The sequence below is a fragment of the Armigeres subalbatus genome, chromosome 2 (assembly GCF_024139115.2).
Source record: "Armigeres subalbatus isolate Guangzhou_Male chromosome 2, GZ_Asu_2, whole genome shotgun sequence".
NCBI lineage: Eukaryota > Metazoa > Arthropoda > Insecta > Diptera > Culicidae > Armigeres > Armigeres subalbatus.
The window spans coordinates 454392110-454419091 of record NC_085140.1 but is presented as its reverse complement, the minus strand read 5'-3'; the positions used below and the strand labels follow the sequence as shown (position 1 = coordinate 454419091).

Here is a 26982-nt window from a genome sequence, read left to right as displayed (position 1 = left end):
TTTTTGGGTAGAATAATGTATTTTGAATGTTTGCATGCAAAAGAGGCGTTCCTGGATTCGTGAACCACCGTGATTTAAATCATTGATTCGGGAACACCAATCACGTTTTCCAGAACGTTCCAGGAAACGTGACTGTTGTTCCCGAATCCGTGACTCAAAATACACCGCGAACTTGTTAGCTCACGAATTCATGAACGTTTTATTTGCGTGTTTAGAAAACATGTATCTGTTATGCATCTTTCATAATGTTTGATTTGCCGAAATGAATAAAACAAATCCAAGGTCCCTGAATATATTCAGATATGGAAAATACAACGGCAACGGTTCGTTGCATGGTTTAAAAATGAAAAATGAAAAAAATTGTCTTGGTCTTCGTACTATTATTTTAGGATTTTGTGATCGATTGTGCCCTTCTGAAGATAAGCATAATTATGAGTACAAGAATGAAGTAAGATCCATGAAATTCGATTACTTGAGTCCATTTACACCTTTAAGTTTCAAACGCAGGATTATGTGTAATTTTAATGTAAAAACCCCCTTACACAATCCTCCGTATATTAGTTACTTGATGGTCGCTCCAAAACATTTATCACAGCTTCGCCATCAACCGCCTCAACCAATTTACACCATCTTAATTGCTCAACAGCGATCCCAATGTTTGCCTTTCACTTTCGTTTTTTCCATCCATGATCTGGTATCTGGTTTGAAAAATTATGCTACTGGAAATGACTACAATGGAATCAACCGATGATTGCAGGCGTTAAGTTAGAAGCACCTAAATGTTCATATCGGGGAAGTGCATGACGGTGGTTGACTGACGGACGTAGCTTGCCTTCACTCATTAAGACTAGACGACCGATATGTTTTCCAAATCCAACTTTTCCCAAAACACAGTATTTTTTATCTTGTATTAAACCAAGGTGGCATACACAAAAAACATAAAACAAAAGTGGACCTATTTTATAATGCTGTATTGTTTTAACAGCGATATAGCAAGTAGTACACACGTTCTTTGTTCAATTGTATGCCTCTCAAGCATTGCTCGAGGCGGTTCGATGAAAGAGAAAAGTGGATAACCTACTACAAAACATTTCAATCTCCCCCTGATTTTAACCCTAATTTACCTAATACCATTTTCTGCGATTATTGCAAGAGAAAGAGTCTGTTTTGTCTTTCCACCTTCGCAACGCACTTCAACTGTAAGGCGCATGGTATTACCAGATCAAACTCCGCCAAGCGACTCCCAACTTTGTTTCGGATAGTTTATTTTTTATTGCTTTTACTGACTACTATTCGACATGTAATGGCATCTCGCTTTGCCATTGTTGAAGTTGTTGATGAGTAAAAAATTAACCATTGGTTGCCTTTCCCATCGCTTGTTTTTTCTTGATTCACTAAAATCCGCACCGCTTTCGGATCATTAAAAAAACTCATCATTAGAACAGCATAGAAGTTCAATCTACAGCTGAAACACCTTGGGAGATGCCCTCTGGTTGGTCCGGTGGTGAACATTGTGTGCTTAGTTTCAATCGTGTGTAGACAGTAATGGGGTTATAAAAGGAACATGAGAATAGGCATGCCCCGAAAATCTACACCAGCCATAGCTAACTGGTGACCCGCTTTACGTTGTACTTGGTGAAGGGGCACAATTCGATGAACAAGTAAACGACAATGGCAGGAATTTACGACGCAGGACTGGCCGTCGTGTCACAAAAAGCCATAAAAGGCCACACAATCAATGGAATGATTGGCCTTTCTTCTGTGGGTTAATCGCATGTGCGGTCCGGATTCGGATGATCAGTTCCACCTGACGCTGGGCGATATTGAGCCAAAACAACATCACCCGGCTCATCAATAAGCAGAGACTGTAGATGATGAAAAAAACAGAGCAAACGGAAAGATGACTTAAGCTGGTGCACAGCGTACGTAACGTACGTACAGAAATAATTGAAATAGTTCTGTTTATAGACTATAACACGCTCAATGCGATTCATTAACTAACTGATTTTTGTGAAGCGCTTTTGTTTACTGGCAACCGAGATATTACCTCATCGCTACATAAATATTCAGGACAGTCATTTGTTTTTATCGGAAAACTTCCACTCCCGCTTTCATTCAAAGATAGCCACAGCCATATCTAAATTTCCAAAACATATTGGTCAAAGTTTATCACAAGATGCATAGCGTCATTAGTATCAACCAAAAGTTTTAAGAACTACAATGGATTGTCTGAGTCTTCCTCTTCTACGATGTCATGTGCTTGCTTACAAATTTAGTAACTAGGAAGCTGTCACTGCGCGAACAATCTCTCTACCGGTCCTATAGTAGCCCTACATAGCCGAAAGATTTTGCAAAAAGTACTTTTCTATTTTCAAGTAACATCTGATTTCTTTCGTGTACTCCATGACAAACAACGAAATAGGTCACTGACTATGTTCATTCATTTCTGAAGTCAAGCAACATAAATGTCCATCACCGACAGGTTCAAATTGATTAAAATTGATCGTAACTGATCCGAATGGTTCTGCCTGCGGACCAGTGCGCAATTTGAATATAATTAGAGCAATTTACATACAACATCGGCTACCTGTAAGCACCTGAGCAAAAACCGTTGCGTTGGAAGCACATCCGCACCCAACTTTGTACGACAACAGTGCGCAGTGTGGCGTGGATTGCAGGACGAAGGAAGGAACTAACGATGATCGACCATTGACTGACTGACTGACCAACTCTGATGGACACGATCAACGATCGAAGGAGAAGAACGGTAGGAAGGCAACAGGTCCGACGACGATGATTTGGGGGTGAGCTCACAACACATGCTAATTTTGCCCCAAGGATTGGGCCGTAACTCATGGGCAGCTTCTGGTGAATGGGGATCTCGGCAATCTATATAGAAAACGAAAAGACGATGATGCCTTCCGTTGCTGAATAAAATATCGATGAAATATTAATGCTGCCTCCTCGAGCACCGGTTTGTAGCGAGGGAATTAGGCAAGAGAGATGCATGAAATTACGTTGTTTTTATGCGAATTTGTTTGTTCGGCCTGACGGTATGGCCGAGCCGAGTGTGTAAATAAGTTGTGATCATTGATTGTTGCGTAATTACAAGACAGATAAAAATTTCGAACGGGACTACTGGAGTTGTTTTACCCTACACTTTTCCGTCGGTCAAGGTGTGCTTAATCTTGATGAATTATTGCGAGCTTAAGTCCCATCAGCCGAACAGGGCGACATATATAGAAATGGCGCATTTACTTATGCGGTGGTACTGATGGCTGCACAGTGGGGAATGGGCCGGATGAAAGCTCAATTTTATTGTAGAGGACGAGAAGGATAATCGTCTTCTAGGTGTGTAAGCGTATTGAAGGTTTCGATCAGTTAGTAATTTGGGTTCGATCGTTCAGAGGCTGAATATGTGTTGTATGGCGGACCTTTGGCACAATGTTGTTATATTGTTCTATGATATTCAATAATCCTTATTTTAACCAGCTAGATTGTGTAATTTGCTGTCTGTGAGCCACCGCAGAAATATATTCAATGGGTATTATTGGCCTGTATCAGGTTTCCGAAGGCCACACATCACACAATCCCAACAATGACATAACCAGTTCGAAATCCGAAAAATGCTCTTTCTCTTTCACACTTGCCCATGTCCGATTCTTCCTCGGATATGAACTCGCAGCAAGCCATGCATAAAACCTCGTACGCTGCGTCGACTAAGCCAACCGCGCCATCGTCGTAAAGCCAATCCAAGAAACCAAGATGGCATGGCGAATATAAACTGTCGTCGCATGGGATAAAATAAAAGACGTCGATCTTAAAGGTGTTATCACTTCACAATCTCTTTATACGGGACCCCCTTTCGTTCAGCCTCGTTTGGCCGTATTCCGCCCGCTTACCAGTCGACGCAACTTGGTGGTGCACTTCGCGCATTCATTTGCAATCCAAATAAATTTATACGTGCATTCACGTTTATTCGCATTTTTTTTGCCGTCGGCTCATAGTTAGTCGATGCGCAAGAGGCTTGACTTTGGGATGGTGATCGGAAGATGAATTCTCCTTGGCATATGCGCGACAATCGATGACGGTGTGCCATCGATGGGGGTTACCGCTCCCATCAGTATAGAGAAGCACAACCATGCTGGCATCAAGAAGGGTTACCAAAATTCATGTTTCAGACACTGTATGTAGTTGAAAAATCGAGCACTGGGCTTCGGAATCGGAATTTACTTAAAATGCCGGAAAACGATTAGGTATAAGGGGCCCTCCTTAGCCGTGCGGTAAGATGCGCGGCTACAAAGCAAGACCATGCTGAGGGTGGCTGGGTTCGATTCCCGGTGCCGGTCTAGACAATTTTCGGATTGGAAATTGTCTCGACTTCCCTGGGCATAAAAGTATCATCGTGTTAGCCTCATGATATACGAATGCAAAAATGGTAACTTCACAGATAGAAAAAGTTGTTGAAATTTACACGAAAGTAATGCACATAAAGGGAATGCCACAAAGTGCGTAAATTTAAACGATTTTATCGCCTGAATGTATGCAATTTTCATTGTATTATGTCACTTTTTATATGATGTATGCTATAGAAACTGACATAATGCTATAGAAATTGCATACATTTAGGGTGTACTTGTTGGAAAATATCCACGTACACCCAAAATAGTTTAATTTTCCACGTCTTTATTTTTTACGCGCTTCTTAGTTTTCATTATTTTTTTCTGTGTTGGCTTAGAAACCTCGCAGTTAATAACTGTGGAAGTGCTAATTGAACACTAAGCTGCGAGGCGGCTCTGTCCCACACTTAAGAAAAAAAGCCCCTCAAATTCATGTGCCGACTCACATGGATTTTTGCAATGGGGTTGGACCCATGAAAAGTATGTGCAAAAGAAATGGATTCTCTCCAATTTTCATTTTCATCCAATGCATAACATGAAATCCATAAAACTGACACATACTTTTTATAATCACCATCAATCAAATGCATGCATGCAGAACATCGCCAGTTTGCAGAAGTAATTTGGTTACTTTTTATTTTTCTCTTTATAAATAAATAAAACACTATTTTAAATAAAGTTAGTTATTGATGCAAAAGCATATTTTATTATTTAATCTCGTCTTTTATTGCAACATGATCATACCTACCTGGATACCGTCCTATGGCTATGCCTGGCGTATTGTAGAGCTCCGTAGTCGCCGGTCTTAGGCGATGTTCCTGAATTTATTGTTGAAAACTGTGAACTGTCTGATTTGAAGTCGTAATCGTTCGCTTCGCTATATGACGGCATTCGTTGTGGATCTGCCGAAAGTAGATCGTTCATCGCAAAAACTTAAGTTGGAACCCAATTGGAACCGAATAGTTTGGTACATCGTATGTCCGCCTTCGTATGTTAAGCATGCACTTTTGTTTTTCTTTTTTGCTGCAGCAGTAGATTCGGACAATATAATGGTTTCGGCTGGGGGATACTCCTCCAAGAGGCGGATTCGACAGCGGCACCTATGTATATGTTTACAATTGTTTGTTTAAGTGCAACTTTTTCATGGTTAAAATTTAAATACTCACCAACTCAAGTAACTCGGAACTCGAAACTAAAAACGAAACCTTTTACTAAAGCCTCCAGAAGGTAAATTTTCCACAGATGCCATTTTTTTCCAAATCGCCGTCATCAACTTGATGATCAAATCCAGTGGTCGGTGAATGCAGAGAGGGCATTCAATAAGCCATTAATTCCAAGGCTTGATCAAATACAAGGTATGTGTCGCAAATATGATAGTCATGAGAATCTAATGAAATTGATGAGAATGGGCATTTTAGCAAAGTATGAGAAATTACACATACATTTAATGGGTTAATTTTCTTGAGAGTGTGGGGATGTCATGCCAATAAGAAGAAGAAGATAAGGATAATAGGGAGCCCACAGAAAAAAATAATGAAAACTAAGAAGCGCGTAAAAAATAAAGACGTAGAAAATGAGACTATTTTGGGTGTACATGGATATTTTCCAACAAGTATACCCTAAATGTATGCAATTTACATAGCATTATGTCAGTTTCTATAGCATACATCATATAAAAAGTGACATAATGCAATGAAAATTGCATACATTCAGGCGATAACATCGTTTAAATTTACGCTCTTTTTGGCATTCCCTTTATGTGCATTACTTTCGTGTAAATTTCAACAACTTTTTCTATCTGTGCATGTATAGGTCTAGGTGGAACAACAAATCTATTTATACTTGTATGAATTTTTTGTTTTCTACTTTCTAATTTGTTTCCCTCGACTTTATTTGTTATGAGAGTGAAGGGAGTAGAATAACTGCATTGTCTTCAAGGTTCTAGTTGCAAACATAATCTGTGAAACAGTGAAGCGCTCTTCACACTATTCGGTCAAACTGTAAAATATTATATATCTCTGAAAGATGATCGTCAACTATTCTTTAACCTTAATTTTAATACTGTTAAAAACAGTTATGTACTGTTTCTTACCGTAAAACAAATTGTTAATTTTGTAAACTCGCGTTATACGTTTTACACAGCTTAATTTCTGTTTATGTAAACGCTCTCGAATCGACACTAAGTTATTCTAGAATTGCTCGTGAGGACGCATATGCAATGCGTTTCATTCCTTGGTACGTCAGATCGCAATGTACGGTAGAGTAATTTTAAGTCAAGAGAGGATATGGATCATTCTTTTAAATCATGCTGCACCCTGTTTAAGAAAAGAAAAGATATGCCCGACGCCAGTGGTTGAGTGGAGAACGTGACTGCCTCTCACTAAAGCTATGTCTATTTAGAATCCGGAATAATAAAATCATCTGTACCTCGGTAACGGATTGGCGTACAAAGAAGGTTAATACATCAAAACAAGGGTAATTCACTATACTTTGAGGAAAAATTATTGATACAAATAATTTCTTCTTGTTTCTAGTGAAAATTCGCACCTTTTTCTCCCATCAAAAGTTGCACACCTCCGGAGTTAACTTCCTTGGCACATTTGTTCCACATTTTGATCATCTGAGTCGCGTCCCGAGCTGTTTTTCCACTTTTTCCACTTTTCTTAAGCTTCCGCTTCATTACTGACCAAAATGTCTCGATGGGCCGGAGCTGTGGGCATTTGCGTGGATTTATGTTTTTATCGATGAAATCTTCGTTATTATCGCGGTATCACTGGATGACTTCCCGGCTGTAGTAGCAACTCGCCAAATCTGGCCAAAGCTTCATGGGACCCACCGAGCTTTATGGAAAGTAGACCGCGGTTTTTTAGACATTCCTCCTTGTACAGCTTCGAGTCCATCGCCTTATTCGTCACAAACACTTAGATCTATGCCCCACAGTTACATATCCCTTGCCAAAATCATACGTTTTTTTGCAAGTTTGTCCAAAAAGCAAACTTAAACTTCGCAGGAACTACTCCTCGTGCCGTCACCATGTAGAATTTTTGGCTAGGAAGCTGTCCGAAATCTATTTTGACGTAGGTTCCATCGTCGATGAGCAGGATTATCAACGTGGGTGTGCAGACTTTTTTCTCTCCTTTCGGCTTCCATCTGGAATAATTTTTGACACGCTGCACGAAACTGTGAAATTTATACCACAGCAAGTGGGCGCCTAGGTAGACAAACCGCTGTAAAAGAATTCTTGCAGCGGTCACTTTCCGTGCTGCTGCAATACAATAAATGATTCCAGATTCTAAATGGACATAGCTTTACTCCTGTGGACCTGGGCTCACTCCCAGTTGGCGCCTTTGACATTTTCTTTAAGACTAAAAATATGTGATCGTAAGTCGGGGCCCATATGCTGATTGCTATAGCTATAGTATACGACTTCTAAAGAGCCGGAGGAGTCAACTTGAATGTGTTGAACGTTTTCAGTGCGATGTTATGACGAGATCTTGAGAGACTTGACTTCCGCGCAATCGCCAACCAAGTGTTTATTACGTCAATCGCTATGTTCGTACTGCTCTCTACAGCAGAAAGTCCACAACAGGTGGAGTTCTTGTCGTGGTTCGAAAAGCCCAATAGAGAGCTTTACGTTTGAATGTCTCGATCAAGCCGCGGTTGTGCTGTCTAGCTTACCACATCCAGATGCGTTGTAAATCTTTTGTCTGTGAACGATTCACAGCTACCTTGGCAGTCGAAGGAATTGAAACAGTTGAAGTCAATAAAACGAGCCGCTTTGGAAATATACGAACTAGTCGAAATGAAGTCTTTGCCAGCAGAACTTAAGTGCGAATCAATACACGAGTTCTATCGGAAATCCTTCAACGCCATTAGTTGAGGATATCTTACAATAAATGTTGGAATAAATTTTAATTTTATAATAATTTAAAAAAGTTTAACAAGTCAGTCAAAATAAAGTTTGGTGCGGTTTCGCAGAACTCGAATCCCCCTTTTGACCGAACGCCTGCTGACAGTCACATTGACGTTGGGACCTATTGGCGCTTTGGTGTTGCATGAAGAAGAAGAAACAGAAAGATGATAATCGAAAAATCTCCACGGAAACCATACGAAGAAGTTTTAAAACTCTTTCAAAATTCTAAACAATTTGATTAGAAGCGGTAAGCGGTACGGGGTTGGACTTTTCTTCTACTGTGTAATATCACAAAATAAAATTCCGAATAAAAATATTGTGTTTATTATATAGTAGAAGAGGGGTCCAGCACCGTACTGCTTACCGTTTTTGATTGGGTTGCTTCTGGAATTTTTGAGAAGAGTTTTAGAAGCTTCTTCGTGTGGTTTCCCGTGGAGATTTTTTCGATTGTCATCTTTCTGCTTCTTCTTCTTCATGCAACATCAAAGTGCCAATCGTCGAATGAAATTTAGTCGAATGATGTTTAATCGAATCTCGTTTCGTCGAAAGGACGTTTAGTCGAAACAACATTTAGTCGAATGGACATTACGTTGATAGTGAATTGCAGCAAAGATTTTCTTATTCTTTTCATGCCTACTCTTTCTTTCATTCAACCGTAATAAACTATGCCTCATATTAAAAATCAAGTAAATCATGATAAATAGTAGAAGGTTGTATCCGAGACACGACCGCAAATTGCATAAAGTGTACAATATTTTAATCTGCACACTTAGAATAAATCGCCGAATTCGGTAAAATTTTACCGAAATCTCAACAGCAGAACTGTTCGGTAAATAATTTTACTGATTTTCGGTGTTTTTGACAGTTGAACAATGGAAAAATTACAAAAAATCTGTAAAATAATTACCGAACAGATCTGCTGTTGAGATTTCGGTGAAATTTACCGAATACTGTAAAATGAGTTAAGTGTGTGGAATATTGGACATGTTTACCGACGCTGATGGAAATGCTGCCATTATTGGGATAGGACCGCAATTTTATAATACTTCTCGATTCAACTATATTTTGTATAAAATTTGTATGTCATACATGCTAAAACAAATTTGTATTGCTTGTGTATAAGAATCTAGCATTCTCGCATATGCCCAGTTCTTATACAGGTTTTGGCAGGTTCTTATACATAATTGTTAGAAAATCTAACAATCACCGGTTGGGTGTACTACCGACGGCAATCTTCTGCCATCGCCATGCGATTATGTTTAACACTTTAGCACTTTTGAAGACTATCCATCTCCCTAATAACTTCTTTTGATTAAAAATATACTGACGCCAGCGATTTGTCTCTTAAACGCTATAGACGCCATCCATGCGAAAACCTTTTGCAGTATCTCCCTCCAAAGAGCGCTTGCGCTGCTACCGACGCAATTATGATTTGCACTTTGAAGAAAATTAGTCTTGGTACAAATGGCGGTTTAAATGGTGGTATAAAATAGCGGTTGTGAAGAGAACCGATTTATAATGTTCCTTTCCAATCACTACAAACAAAACAAAAATCAGAATATTGAGAGCAATATTATTTCACTACTATTGAAGCCGACGAGCGCTTGCACTGCCACTGAACTGACGACAAATTTATGACATCGCCAAGCTCTTTAAATGCTGTTGGCAGACATTCGATGATTTGCCACTAAAACGCTATAGACGGCATCCTTGCCAATACATCTTTTTAGCGTCTCCCTCCGATGAGCGCATGCGATTTTGCTACCGACGGTGACTTTCTATGACTTGCACTTTGGAGATAGGGGAAACTGGGGTAATATGCACCCCCGGGGCAAAACGACCCTTTGACGTTTTTGAGGACATTTTCGGCACATTTTCAGGAGTGTTCACAACAGCGCATGTAGTTCGGATCTCGAACTACGAATCTAGCAGTAAACATTCTTGAAAGTATATCTGAAACACCTCCTAAAAAGCCAAAAGGTCGTTTTGCCCCGGGGGTGCATTTTACCCCAGTTTACCCTAATTCGTCTCGGTTCAACAAAAAAAGGAACTCTTTTATGCTACTGGTTAATAAACAAACAAACAACATTCACTTGAACGAAATTAGGGTTCTGAAAAGAACCGATTTGTGCTCAATAATGCGCCTTTCTAGTCACCAATAGCAACAAAATCAAAATCAGAATCTTAGGAGAAAAACCCAGAATAATCCACCTAGCCTTGATAGTGTCTTTCTCGTGTATTATAAAACAAGAAAATACATAAGAGTAACAAGAAAAGCACAGTTAAAGAAGCACTTTAGGGAGATAGATTCAGTTATTTCTATCAATTCACATTTATTTGCGTTCATTTGAATGCATTGCAATAGTTTAAAAAAAAATTTCTTTAATTTTGAATTTTTTTTTCCCAAGGGGTTTTGGAAAGATCCTATAGCCTTTACTTAGTACTTAGTATACGCGAAAGGCAAAAAAAATCAAATCAAACTACCAAACATTTTCTTTTAATAAAATGCTGATCTACCAAAAAGGCGATTTTCTGTCAACATCGCTCCTTTCTAAGTTCGTAGTTGCTACTCCATTATGACCAGTTCAGCTGTTCTTGCACAGGGAACCAACAGATGTTTGCTTGGGACTAGCTCACATCTTCAATGTACAAGTACTGGTGATCTCATTTGTTAGGTCATACTGGCGCCTACCACGTCAGAATGCAAGTCAATGTAGGGAAGGGGGAGGAAATGATGATGCAATCACTCGCCCACTGCAAGCCGAATATACCTCTGCACTTGTCACGAGTTCATGCGGAATTTGTTGGAATTTTTGGTTTAGGTTTGAGAGGCAGAGGTCCGTCTTGGTTAACGAGCTGCCAATGTGATAGATAGGAGAAAGCAACTGATGGAATTTCTACTTGGATGTTTGGAAACGCGCTTTATAGTTCATTTCCAATTCTAGCAGATTACTGTTAGAATATTCAAGATGAAGGTATTGGAATAAAGATGGAAACGGTTTGGAAGTCCATTTCCAGTTCTAGCGATTGCTAGAACATGCGATAGAGAAAGATACAAAGTAGGAGAATGGAACGGACCTGGGATTGAACCCACGACCTCCTGCGTATGAGGCAGGAACAGTAGCCATATGACTACCAAGCCCGCTGTCGGAGATTTGTTTTTATTGTCTTTATTAATGAGGTTTTCGGCCCTTGACCGGTTCACCTCATAACCCGCTGTCGGAGATAATAATGACAAAGATCCGAAAAATTTTGTCAGCAACAAAAAAGAAGACAATTTTGTTGCTAACTTTTCATTCCGCTATTTTACATTATCTCTACAGCAAATTTCGATTTTATGTATCATAGTTTCTGCTTTTATAGAAATATTCAAGAATCTAACTATGATTACAAAATTAGCATTGTATTCTCGGAAATATCAGAGCATGCAAGGCAAATGATTCTTGTTATATTGTGTTTAGGTTCTGATAAAGGCTTGTTGCAAGGTGCGTTTGTCAGTAACAAACTCTGTTGACGACAAAGGGTATATTGTTAGGCGTTGCTCGATTCCCTGCGGCTGAGTTATTAGCCCATAATTCCTGATCAACTAACTGTGACGATCTAAAAATTTGATTCTGCAGAATGACACCCCAACTTTCCGAAGGACTACGTCAAAATCACATCAGATCAAATACAAGATTTTTAATTACCACAAAACAAAGCAGCTTAAAATTAAACACATTAAAATAGTACTTTAAATTGTTTTCGGGAATAATAGCAGACGATTGAAGGACAAAAAACATCAGGTACAGTAGCAAGAGTGTCATCCACATTGAAGTCCCTCATAAGTGATCGTAGCCCGGACGGCTAGTTATGGTTACCGATATTCGATGATACAATTCCGAAGTATACTGTTCCCCGGAGGTAAGAATACTATGGCCAGTCGGACCCGAACTTAATTATCGTTCCGTAGCCGTAGGTTTCTTCAGAACAGATCAAATAATCAGATAATACAATTTTCATATCGCTCATGCAATAACACAGAGCGTCGTAGAGGGCGTAAGGATTTTGAAAGTGGTAATTTTCAAGTTGCTGCAAAGTCGGTTGGAAGTAAACGGAATGGAGGGATGTTAAACGAAGTTCGAGGAACCCCTGGTATACCCACAGAGAACAGACGTTGTGTAAAACTTTGTACTGGTCATTTTGAAGTATGTCGTTATGCCCCCGTTGCGCGGTGATAGTGTGCTAAGAATGTTCGTGAAAATTTGCCGCATTTTATACTAGTGGTGGCTAGTGTTCAGTCCAAATTGTCACTAGATGGCAGTATCACCTTGTTTACGTAGTATGAGCCAACGCCATCGCTTGGTGAGATTGACTTTGTATGTCGGGCAGTCTGCGTTGGCGGAGCTGAGCAGCTTTACACACGTTTTCAACCAAATTTTGTATGAGCCTCCATGTCTGTTCTCTGTGGTATACCGTAGTTGGAACGAAGAAATTCGAATCGAGGGCACAAGTGAATTACGTGTTAAACGGAGCTTTGAACTTCACAGACTTCGCATACTGCGATTGAGTGGTTTACGTTGGCTATAGGGGAGACCTCGATCCATGCCAGTGGACCCTAGCCACTTAGGGAGAATCGTGTGCAGAATCCGGTCCCTTTGGATAATGAGAACAATTCTGCAGTTTCCGGAGCAAAATTGGCAGCCTTATGATAAATAGCTGTCTGAATACGATGGCGAAATGGGAGAACATTTGCTTCCACGCAGGTGGGCTCAGCGGGTGTGAAAGGAAACAGCTCGGAAGTATGATAGTATAAGATAGTATGCTGACAAGTTTCCGGCGAGCTTTGCAAATCGGCTATCGATTAGAGCTTGGCCTATCCGGAACCGGGTGCCCCTGTTATTAGTCGTATGTGATTTTAACAGGGTTTTTATAAGATTATTCTTCAATCTGCAGCTGGCCTTAACCGCTTGGAAATAAGACGTGAAAGATAGTCCTCCGGCAAGGGAGGTTCCGAGTGCCTTCACAAGTTTCCGGTTTGGAATCGGCTGTCCATCAATTTAAGGACTGGGGCTAGAAAGACAGTGCCTGCTGTAACATACATGCCCGTGAACGCTTTTTCTAGCCGAATAGTGAAGCAGAGCGGTTAGTGCGGCTCATCGGTGGGCATCGTCGGTCCACGTAGATCAAAATGTATATATTCCTTGGGATGTCGTTAATGACCCCATTCATGGCGATGAAAAAAGGAACACCGCTAGAACAGAGTAGCCCTGGGTAGGTCCTGGAGCCGGAGTTACCGATGAGAACCCGTCAAGACTAGTGGGAGAGACAATTTTGTACGAAAGCTAGTATGTTCCCAGAGAAGCCCTAGTCCCCCTGCTGATGCTGATTGAGCACTAACGGAGTACAGGTACGGTTGAAAGCCTTCGCTATGGGAAAGGGAAATTTGATCGACGTGTTTCCCTACGTCGAAGACATTTAGGACGATATCTGTTACTGCTAGTCCAGCAAAGTACCAGCTGGTCCCGTACCCCGGGCGGAAGACGCTTTGGTGAAAGCAAAATCTTTCACCGGCTTCAAGTTTTTCCCGCAGCCTACGATTCACAACCTTCTCGATGACCTTTGATAAACATGAGGTCAGCGAAATGGGTCGGTAGTCGGCGACATCGCGTATTGCCCAAAGGAGCCATCCAGGGCCGTTAAATATCTTGTTGTACATCAACGATGTGAAATTTGTTCTCGATGCTAAACGTATGTCATCATTTGCTGACTACCTCAAGTTCTATTAACGAGTGAATTCATACAACGAAAGCCAGTTCTTGCAAGAACAATTTTGGCGAGTGGTGCTGATCAATTGTAGTTGGTCAATCCAGCAAAGAGTGCGACGATTATGAGATTTTCGTGACAAAGATCGAACGTACAATCTATATAAAGGCCTGGGCATCATCTTTGACTCAAAGTTAACCTTAAAACTATGGTTCTCGTATACTGCTGACAAGGCTTCGCGAACGTTGGAATTTCAACGATGACATTGCCTTACGATCAGTTTTGGAGTATTGTTCCGTCGTTTGGAATCAAAATACCAACAATGGCGTGGATAGAATCCAATCTGTACAACGTCGTTTAATACGTTTGGTTTTGTGTAAGCATTCGTGGAGAAATCCTTTAGGTTGTCGAGCTACGAGAGCCTATGCATAGTCTAGTTCTTGACTCGACTTAATTATTTCCTTTCAAACTAAAATATATTGAAAAAACCAGCATCGCCTTAGAGGTTTTTTTAGAGCGGCTAAATTGTTTGTATTTGTGAAATCTCACTTCATGTGTTCCACGAAAGCTTACTTCTAGTATGCCACGAACCTTGAATTGAAAACCACTATCACGGACAACGTACTTGTATGGTTTAGTCACAACTGTTTTTATCTTATAAATGATGATCTTGTGTCCAATTTGTATCTGTGCTACTTTTTATTAAAGCCAGAATTTTATATTGTCATTCCATCAAATGATTTCAACTGGTTAACCTTTCTTACTAATATATTCAAACTGTGAAAAATCGTAGATTTCTTTACCAAAGAAACTCTTCGCAATTGCATTGTAGAAATGGAAGCTTTGTTAGAATATTCCAGTGGAATTAGAATACATAATAGAAAAAATAAATTTACAATTCATTCATCAATTCAAAGACAAGGACATATTGTTCTAAAAACTGTCTTGTCAGAGATCAAAACAGGACCTATAAAACAAATTAGTTTAAAGAATCAAATAAACCCGGTAATATATAGCGGTGTTATCAAACGTGTTTTCTGAAAACTGAAACGTAATACTCATATCAAATTAGTAGCATTATGGCACATTTCCAAAATTGTAAATGTTCTTGGAAAACTTTCTTCGAAATTGTAAACGCTATTACTAAACCTTCAAAAAATCACAAGTGATTGAAATCTAATACGCCGAAATCCCCATCCGCAAGAGAAATCATTCCATAATAAGTCCATAAATAATTCACTTCGTCTCAGTCATACAAAAAAAAAACTCCACCAATCCAACTTCAGCCGCTTCAATATGTGAGAACCATGCAATTACTTTGCATACATATGACTCAACTTGCCATCTAGATTGTGTCACCAAGCGGGCCGTGCTCTCTAAGCTTTGCTGTGGTCTGGCTGCTTTTCGACTATTCGTTAAAAGGCGAGCGAGTTGGACACAATCGGTCCTGGTTCCACTTCCACCATCATTGCCGCCATATCGCCGTCCCGCCGCCAGTTGGTGTAATCTAAATGTAATTAAACTTTTATCTAAATCTCCTGCTAAATCTATTAATCCAAGTCGGCACCCCAAATGTAAGCCCCCGGACAATCCCCTTCCTAAAGTAGCAAATTCCCCAGCGCGCGGTTGACTACATAGTCCGGTTGGGCCGTTAGGCTTAAAAGCTCAGTCGGAGTTGCGCATTCTGAAGCGATCGGTGTGGTGCTGCTACTATGGTTACGAGCAAGATCTCTTGTTGATCGCGAAAAAATGCTTCGTAGTACCTAAATTGAATGTTTGCTGGAACGGGGGTGCAAGTCCTTTTATTGAGTTATTTTCGATCCAGATATTATCTTCTTAATCCTTCCAGTTTCGAAGAGAAAATACCTTATTTTTAATAACTGCAATTCACGTACATGCGATACGATTGGCATAAAATGCGATGCATGTTAAACTATACCAATAGGGTTGGCAATTAACCATCAGTTTTCAATTTGAACGTGTCGGAAGCCCACTTAATTCTTCTTGTATATATGATAATTATTTCTACGTCAGACCATCGTGTTTCTTTCATTTGTATTCAACAATTTATTGTACAGATTTCCAGTATTGACGTAGGACTACGTCTGTGTTTTCTATATTGGGGTACACTTTACGATTGGGACCGTCACGAAAATATGATAGACTTTAAACTTTAATATCTCCGCCGTTTCTCGATGGATTTTCAATTTTTTTGGACCATTCGATCAAGGATGAGTCAACGCTTCTTTGTATTTATATGAAAATACTATTTTTTAACTATTTATTATCGATAATTGATAAAAAGTTTAGAAATAGGTAAACTAACCAATCACGTACATGCATCACTAGCACAGACATCAAAATCAATCACTTGCGGGTTTGGATCTAATTCTCAGTTTGAACAAGATTTTACGCAGAGCGGACGCATCAAAGCGATCGCAGCGGAGCGGATACAGCATCGCGGAGGCGCTAATAACATTTTCAAAGAAAATCCATCGCATTGGTGGTGGTGCTCGATGTGTTGCTGCAGATCATTCAACCTCAACGAACCAGTATTTCATATGAAGAAAGTGTTAACCATAAAAAAGCACTGTGGCGATCCCGCACCGCCAGTGCCGATGCTGAAAATTTATTACAAATTGTGGTGTCAGTTAGTTGGAAAGGAGCATTGGGATAAGAAAATTGGTTCTTCTCAGGACCAACATTTTATGAAAAGAAAGAGTTAATTGCGAAAATGGACTGTTTCGGTGGTATCGGTTTTGGCGTGGTAGCTTGGTTGCTGTTAGTGATTCCATCCGTTCAAATTAATTGCATCATCTCCCTCCGCCGCGCTATCAAATTTGCTAGTTACGATTGAGTTTTGCACTTTGAAGAAAGTTCATATCGGATTGTCGGATCAACCTTCTTTTGTATAAAGACCTTTTTGGAGGACACCATCCTCAAAAATGGCCACAATAAAGGAGAAATAAGCAGAATCAGAAGTGGCGTGAAACCAAACGCAAATATATTTATTTGCAACGTTTGGTTTTTGCCCGCGATGTAAGCGTACGTGGCAAAGTAAGGATTGTGATGTCCCCGACTGAAAGCCAGTCGAGTGGCTTCAGCGGCCGATGAGTCATGTTAATTCCACGGTTAGAGACTCAAAGTCCATCCATCTGGGAACAACTATTCGACTTCTTGATTCAGTTGGCCTCCGAGCAGTTTGCTCAATGTAAATAAAACGACACAAATTATTATGGCAAATACCATCAATTTCAAATAGCTACGTAGTCCTACGTCACCTTTGCGTACAACCCGATTGGGCTGCACCTTTGAGTTTTTATTTGAATTTCAGTTTTTTGTTGAATTTCTGAAGCCGTGTATTGGACTTATTTGGTTTCTCAAGCAGACGGTTCACCTACATATATGTATGAGGTACCGCCACGATATTTGTCGTGTTCCCTCCCTCTTCTAACTGGACTCTCAAGTGGTTCGGTGCTGTTGCTCTGCTGAAGGTGGGTGAGATCAGTGTGGTTAGCTTTCGACGTCCTCCAAATGAGTGTCGGTGCGAAAAACACTCATATGCAAACTAAATATACACAAACCAATCAAGGGTCTTAGAAGCGGCGATGAGGTATAAAAAAAACACGAGAGTATGCAAGGGAAAGCGAGTTTCGGCCCGAAAGGAACGAATTTGCAACAGCGACGATGACGACTGTTGGGGCAGAGAGCAACATAAATGTTATAATTAATGAAAAAATATCGTAATGAACTATCCTGCGTATTCTAATTAAATAAATATATTCGCCGAAGTGCCATGGATGGTGGTAAAACAAAACTCCGCTTCGGATTGGCTGCGAGTCGTGCGGTCAAAGGTGCAGTGTAGATGGCGGTGAAGCGCGGGGCAAATATATTATGTGGGTTTCGTTTCGAAAAGTGTACGGCGAAGATATTCCGCCCCGTACTGCTGAGCGGGGTGGGCTCATTAGGCATTCAGAGTTCGGTTCTCGGTGATTTCGATGGAAAAATATTGATTTTGAACTTGGAAGAAAACATGGACCAGTGGGTAAAAAAGGAAGAAATTAACGGTGTTCTGTGGGGTGCGACAGCCATCTGATTGGCAAATGATTAACAAAACTTTCGACACACGGTTGAGGTCGAAAATTTAGGGCGGTCGAATGTTGTCGAGAGCATTACGGAAATGAATCATTCCAAAGTATAATTATTTAATTTACTTGTGAACTCCAGTCTAATTGCCCATAAAGTATTGATCCAGTCGAGTACGGGTAGTTATTTATTTGAGTCCACCACAGGACTGCGATGACACTGTGTGCGGCATTTTAATAAAAGTCAATCATGGAAGGTTATGGTGGTACCATTAAACCTTGTTCTCGAAAAATGTTAACCTTAATTCAAATTTCGAAAATTGAAGTAATTATGTTTCTTTAGTAATTTCAATTAGTAAGACAAATTGACAAATTTGTAAAAATGCTTTTAACTTATGTGACCTTCAATTCACTGGAACAAACATTTTCAAGCACTTTCAATAATCTGCAAAGAAATCTGCCTGCTTTTGGGGACCATAAGAAATAGAACCATTTTTTTTGGAAGGCCGATAAGTAACAAATCGACTTCAAAGGCCAAAGGTCTATGGTAGAGATATTTTCAGTAATCTTAAAAATCCGGAAGTATCAAAATGTAATTTGGAATTGTACTTCGATAGCTATAGTGCGTAGATTGAATTGATTCCATTGTCTCACTATCACGTTCACCGAGGGGCTTCCAAAATCTTAAAGTTGTGCAGCAGTGAGGGCAATTCACTCTCAATTTCATTGGTTTGAAATAAATCAGCTCTCATTAGTGGTTTACTTCAGGTACTACAACCAAATAATCAGCCGGTTAACAAAATTACGAGGCAAGCGACATTTCCGATTCCAGCAAACAAGAAACTTGTACCAGTACAATCGTGGAAAAGAAAATTAAATATTAGATGAGCAACGCTAAATCGAGTTTGAACTTTTTGGGCTTGGCCAAAAACTTAAAACGAGGGTGCGTATTTGAAAAGACAATTGTGCTAAATAGAAACTAAATTTTAGTAAATGAAAAATCGATCGATTCGGCAACAAATTTTGTGCTTTGTAAATTTGCAGGATTTTTCTTCATTTTTTTAAATAATAATCAGACCCAGATTGGTCCGAATTTGTATTTTTTCTGTTGCCGTTTTGCTTCCGATGGCGTCTTTAATAATCGACCAACCCACTTTAGAGTTGGTATAATTTGGTTGAAATCGGTCAGGGGGTTTGGAATTAACACTTTATTGTTCCTTTCTCAAACAATAATCCCAACCTTAAACCCTTCTCGTTTTCCAGCTACCTTCCTTTGTCCCATATAATCGACGTTTTGTAATAGAAAATATTTGTTCCAAATTTGGTTGAATTCGGTTCGGGGGCTCAACATTTGGGTTAAATTCATCATTTCTCAAACAATACCTAAACTTTACACCCTCCCCCTTTTCCCAATAATCCTCTTACCCCCTCTGCTATCTTTTCCTTAGGATAGAGAATGTGTGTACCAAATTTGGTGGGAATCTCATATTATTTTTGTTTCTGACTGGATTCCTTGTATTGCGAGAAGAAAAACAAAATTCTTCTGAGTACAAACTATAAACAAATAATCAACATGAGCGTTGACAGCTGTTCATCAAAGTCCTGAAGTGGCTACATCATAATTATATTTTGGTTTTCAAAACCACCAAGTTTGGAGGGGGTTTATGTATGTAGCGTGTTTTATACAAGACTTGAAAACCGTTGCCCTTGAACTTAAATTCATATCAGGTTTAAATGATTGCAATAAAACTGGGCCGACTGGCCGTAACATGGCTGTATAGCGATCTACAGAAGTTTGTGGAGACTGTGAGGTCTGCATTGGAGGTTTTGAGATTAGGTTTCCTAGAACGATATAAAACTCTGATACAACCTCATTGTTAAATGGATAGTAATAGTGTTTTGAACGAAACTTTGAAACGCATTAACCAGTCAAGCTCAATTTCAATATTGTAAACAGTAGAAAAGGATTGTCCATCGAAAGCCATTAACTTTTTTACGATTCAGTCATTTTCAATTTCAAATGCGTTTTGTGTGGTTGTTTTTAGGAAAATGCTACGAAACTATAGTGCGGTCACAACAAAAATTAATGAGTGCGCAAATGAATTAGGTAATTATGTAAAACATAATTTCTGCTTCAATCAGTAGGAAATTTGTTTAGTGCACGACGAATTGTGCAATCGCTAGGTACAACAGTTCTACAGGGAAGACGAAAAATTTGAATGTTTACGAGGCTGTTCACAAATTACGTTACACAAAATCGAGCAATTTAAGCCCACCTGCTTCATCCTCACAATTTGTGAACTGTTTCTACTGTTTTCGTGTATCTAACGTACAGATTTGGTTTTGATTGGATCCTTACAAAACTAGTATAGAAACAACTAAAAGGGCGTTATTATTTTCCGATGCCTTGAGCCGTCCAAACTGTTCTGGAGTACATATCCTCGAATGCATCAGAAAATATGTCTAGAAACAAAATGTTCTAACCGTAAATATATTTCAAAATATTTATGTAATCATAAGACATAAAACAATTGAGTTTGGAATAAACGCGTAAACTATTTTAGGGCCTCCAAATCGTCCTGAAGTTCAGAACAATCGAGCCGATAGAATTTCAATCATTACTTTCACAGCCTACTTAAGACCTTTTTGGTCCCGAAGTTCAGAACATACGATCTACTCGATCAACCAAATCCTGAATGATATATCCATTATCCATGCACCGCTAAGTATCCCAGGAGGACCACCAAGCCGATAAGATTTCACTCATAACTTTTTCAAGAGTGAATATTGATAATACAGCCGAATATTTATACCGGTAGTCGTTTGAAATGTCCCCCAAAAATCCCAGTTCGTGGGGAAGGTAAAAAAAGCGCATCTTGTATTGTGCACGGAGGAACCCGATTGTAACCAGCCCAAGGAAAAAATCTTAAAATACGTGACCGGACAAAAAATGTAATTTTCTTCAAGCCATGATTATGATATCATTCTGTTTCATTCTGTTGTGTTTTTAATTTCTGGCCTCATTATTATTATGGCGATGACGATAAAAAAAGAGTTTGACGGTGTAGCATGAGCTGTAGAAGTACCACCACCACGGCAGTGGCTCATCCGTGACGGGAAATGGAAGGCGGGGAACTAAATAAATTTCCAAACGAAATGAAGAGCCACATCATCCATCTCTCCGCCGGGCGGCGGCGACGCGATGGTGGCTGACATTGGCCAGGTCCAGGAGAAAAAGATCCGTTGAATGAAAATTGACCGCAAATGAGATAATATCGTAATCATAATGCACTTTTGCCACAGCTGCTTCGAAGCTCCCGGTCCGTCGTAGCCTTGGTCAATGGTTTTTCGTTTTGCGGTTGGCGACGCGCAAGTGGCGCAGGAGACAGAATGGTCATCATTTTTCCATCTTGGGCTTGCTCGGTATCTACCACGGATGAGCGATTGGGCTGAAGATATAGACTTGTCCCGAGTGGTTCGTGTTTGCACGGATTCGATTGGATTGGGCCGGCTTTCCGATGTGCATCGCCGAACGTTGATGAACTTGGCGACGAAGCTATCGGTCGATGTGGCTGCCCGTGGAAGAATGATTAGTACAAGTGAGGCTAAATATGGAGCTTTCGGCATATTCCTCAGGAGTTGCATCTATTCTATTGAACTGGGTACCAACAGTTGCTTGCACTACAGGGGGAAGTGTTTCGTCACCGTAACGCAAGGTGTATCGCAGCAGACCGGTACGCATCTTTAATCCTATTTCATCGCTTTCGCTCATAGTCTTCTGGGTCGTCGTCTACTTCGTTGAAAAAATATCTTCACAAAAGAGTAGACAGCATCAAATAGCTTGGTGGGATGGATACTGTGGACTGTTGTTGTGAACGACGAGGTATGAGGAGGAATGATGTTGCCAATAATGCTGCCTGATGATGTAGAGGAAGTGACCGGAATGGATCTTCTTCTGGCGTGCACGGTGGTGATGAGATTGATTGAAAAGAAACCAAGCATGGTAGCTCGAAGGAGGGAAACAGCCATGCGAAGAAGCAAAGGGTGGTGCCCAGCTTTATGGCGCTGCTGCTGCCGTATGTTGAGTGGTAATGGACTTTTTTCTTAGCTGAATGAGATTATATTTTTCTGATGATGGCGAATAGATGATGGCTTGGGCCAATCGGTGAACACGTAGTCATCAAAGGAATTTTCGCTGAAGAGTTTTATGCACTTTATCATTACAGTATTTGTGAGGATTTTGTTGATAAATAAAAAATGAATGAATTCTTTAACAATTTTTCGTTACTTTTCGTACGATATGAGAATAAGATGGGTTTTCTAAACTAAACAGTTTCCCACATGCGAAATTCAAGACCTAATGAAATATAATGGTTGGATAACTTTCAGCAAACTGTGGATGGTGTCTACTCATTCCACCGCATCATGGATACTCACTTGATATTCTTTCCATACCATTTCTAGCGGAAAGGAAGCAATAAAAGAAATTCATGTGATCCAATTTTGACCATTCTACGGCCCGGATCTGGTAGGACATAAATTCAAACACAAAGGAACAGTCCGGGCCAATAACGCCGAAAATGTCCAAAAATTCCACTGAAATAAGAACCTACAATTCGAATCTTATAATAATTATAGCCCAAGTGAGCTGGAAAGTTGTGGAGCCGCACATACCAAACCGCCACGCCGCCGCAGCGCTGAATGTATCGCGCAAGGGCAGGCGGCGAAAGAGAAATATATTTATTGGAATCGGTCGAAAGCGAGACCAATCCGAATAACAACGGACACCCGACCACCGAAGCCCCTCAGCGAGATACGCACCACAGTCAAATTACCCCCGTCCTGTCCGTTCCAATATACGTTGGCAACGGCGGAAGGTGCTCGCGAAAAGTTCGCTGCTGTGCTTAGGGAGGAGGGACTGTTGTTTCACTGAAGAGAACAACCCTTGTAGAGAACTGGATAGTGAAATACTAATACTAAAAAATCGGAAATCCTCGGAATAGTGTTTGAATCTTAAGAACTCCATCACAACTCATTGTTCGGTAAGATAATATAAAGAAAATATACCGTGATGTTTGTTTGCTTTCAATTTGGTTGATAGTTTAACTAGGGTAAATCACTACTGAAAACTAATGATTTATACTGTTTGGAAGCCGTAGGTTCATGATTGATAATTTTAAAAGTCTCCATTTATGTTTCACAATACTCAATATTTTTCATCCACTTGTTTTTACTCATAATTGATCCAATTGTAGAAAATAAAATGTAGATTTCAAAATGTTGCTCTCCGTTGCCACACCACTGAGCCGGAGTGATTCTTTCCACTTTTACAAAACGGTATCATCAAATAAACACCTACCTGAAAATCGTCACAGTACTCGATACAACCATTGCTTCAAGCTATTTATCACTACACAATAATGCTAAACTCACGCACTTCAATCTTTTCTATTTGTTCGTATCACTAGAGCTTATATAAACGTATTAGAATACATTTAAAAACGTATCCTCAAACCGAACAAAAATTCACCTCGGCCCAAGAACTTCTAGCCGCACCGTGCTGCCAAAAAGCCAGGATTATGAAAATGATCCTTCATCGTTAATAGGAAAACTGTCTAATACGTTGACGCTATCATGTTATTTATAATTTTCTCGATTTCAAAAGCCTACCGTCCCGAGAGAGAATGAGAGTAAAATGTTGAGAGATTGTGTGAAATTTTGCTTAGGCCGGGAACTGGTTTTATGTATGCTGGAATGGCAATCGCTATGACTCAAATGAGCGCTGCACCTCGTTATTTTAAATCAATTAACAGCTTTTTAGAACGATATTTAGCACGAATAGCTATTTTTTAAGCAAAAGTGAACCTCATTGCAGTATTGCAAGCCCACAAAATTCAGGAAATGTTACTTCCTGTCATAATTATCAATTAAATAATGCAGTTGTACGCAAGTTAGGCCGGGAATGGGGTAAGAAACCTTAGTTTTTCAGGAAAATTATGTAGCTCTTTTAGTGGAATGTCTTCGCTTGTCATAAGAATAGTTTTGCTGCTTTTAGCCATTACATAGCTAATGCTATACAAAGCTAATGCTCGACGCAAGGACGCAAGGTACTCTATCTCTGGATAGTTTTGATAAAATATGACGACTCAGTAGTTAATATAAAAGTTATGAATATTAATTGCAGTTTCAGGGAAAATGTGAATACATCTACCCGATCAACCAAGTTCGGAACGATGAATCCGTGCATCGCTAAACATCCCAGCGGGCCACTCATTACTTTTACAAGCTACTACAGGCCCTTTATGGTTCTCCAAAACATCCTGGAGCTCAGAACATGTGATCTATCAAGTCCTTAACGATGTATTAGTGCAATGCTAAACATCCCAACAGGTCCATTGAGCCGATACGATTTTACTAATAACTTTTACTCGCTACTACAAGCTTTTTTGGTTTTCCTAAACGCATTGGAGTTCATAACAAATGATCTATCCGATCAACCAAGTCCTGAACAATGTATTCGTGCAACTTTGGACATCCCAGCAGGTTCATTGTGCCGATAGGATTACACTCATTACTTTTACAAGCAACAACAGGCCCTTTATGATACATCCTGGAATTTGGAACATGTGATCTACCCGATCTACCAAGTCACGAAAGTTTTATCCGTGCATTGTAAAACATTCCTGCAGGACTTTTGACCCGATGAGATTTTACTTGTTTATTTCACAAGCTTAAGTGGATTCTCCTTGAGCCGATGTTCTAAGACTCAATGTCAACTCGTGGAAGCATGTGGTTCTGTATTAAAAATATTTTCACGGTTATTCTATTTATGAGGATGTTGCCAAAGACTTGGTTGATGAGCTTTATATAAACAACACAATTGGCATATACCTATGACCCATCCATCCCGAAAGCGTTTTTTGATAAATGAAGAGGCCTAGTCATGGCCTCTGATACCGTGGGCTGAACTTGAGAACTTTTGGCGTACCTTGAACATCTTGTATCCAATAAAATTCAGGTTACATGGTGCGCATATGCTTTTTGAACCTGATTGGGAATCTGATGATAATGAGGATATCGTAAAAATCTTGGTTGATCTGGTAGACATCGTGGGGTCGAGATAGTTTTGGAGAATATTGAACATCTCCTATTTAAGAACATTGGGTTTACATTATGTGCATATGCTTATTGTGCCGAATTGGGTATATACCGATTATGAGGAAATTGCCAAAGACTTGATTGATCGGGTAGATACCGTAGGTTGAACTCGAGAATGTTTGAAGTACCTTGAACATCGCGTATTCAAGAAAATTTAGATTATATGATGCAAAAATGCTTTTAAAACCAGATTGGGTGCATACCGACGATAAAGAGGATGTTGCCAAAGACTTGGTTGATCTGGTAGATACCGTGGACTGAACTCGAGAACGTTTTGGAGTACCTTGAACATCTCGTATTCACATAGTTCAGAAAATTCAGTTGATCTGGTGCGCATATGTTTTTTGTGCTGGATTGGGTATATACCGATTATGAGGATATTACCAAAAGAATTGGTTTATTTTGTAAATACCGTAGACTGAGCTCGGGAACGTTTTGTAGGACATTGAACGTCTCGTATTCAAGAAAATTTAGTTTACATGATGTGCATATGTTTATTGAACCGGATTTAGTATTTACTAACGATTAGGACATTCCAGAAGCTTTGGTTTATGTGGTAGATAACGTAAGCTTAACTCGAGACCGTTTTGGAGAATCTTGAGCATCTTGTATTCCTGAGAATTGATCTTTGGCTTGACGTCAAAGATAACTAAACCTCATAGAGTGTTCAAAATTATCATTTATACGCTCACATGAGCGAAATCTTCCCAAGATTTCGGATATCTGAACGATATTCGAACGAAAGCTGATGTGCATTCTCGTTTACGCCTGCAAAATCAAATTGGGAAACGATTCGAACTGCATTCGTTCGTCCGTAAACAAGAATAGGGGTGATAGTCACACTTGACCTTCAATATTTTTTATGTAAAGCCATCCTGATGAACAACTTTGCTGAAGAAAGCGAGGACCTAGTTCTTTTCTATGATTTCCTCAGCCAATCTAAAACGCTTGGCGTATACCTATGACCCATCCATTCCGAAAGCGTTTTTTGATAAATGAAGAGGCCTAGTCATGGCCTACTGTTAGTTGATCAATAACCATATGGAATCATCCGTTATACGTAAGATTATCGCAGTTGTCAACTAAGCACACACTGAAGGTAAACTGATTATTACGTAACTAATATCTTTCCCTCACAAATTTCACTACTCCTAGGCAGTGACGGGAAATGTCATTTAGATGTCATGGGATTAATTTACTAATAACTTTTTTGAAAAAATATTCACAATTGTGTTGTTTATATAAACTTGTAGCTCTTAAAAAGCCCTTTAACTGTTTTATAATAGGTCATTTCTTTAAATCTGATATTGACGGCTTGAGTGCCGATATAGTGTTAAATGACATTAATGTCATGACATTCCGTGACATTTTTTTAAAGTTTTGCTCTCATGGCTCACGCTTTGTATTTAAAACAATGATCTGTTTGACAAAGTTCTAGGATCCTTTAAGCGTTACATAATTACTCGAAAAATCCGAATTGTAAATTACTTCTGAAAAAAGTTATTAGAAAACTAGTTATAGAAATTCCACGTTTATACGGTTTTGTTCTACACTGAAGTATATGATTGCGATTAAAGACAGAAATAGACCTAGTGGCCTTTGTGTTGAGATTGCGCTTGATGGGGATTGGGGATGTTTATGAAGTTGTAGAAAAATTTGTTAACCTTCGAACGCTTGTTAT

General features: G+C 39.6%; 1 protein-coding gene across 6 annotated transcripts in view; it reads right to left on the bottom strand.

Annotated features, from left to right (window-relative positions):
- LOC134213799 (protein dachsous) overlaps nt 1–26982 on the bottom strand; it is a 305308-nt gene that overhangs the window by 22525 nt on the left and 255801 nt on the right. The window lies entirely within an intron of this gene.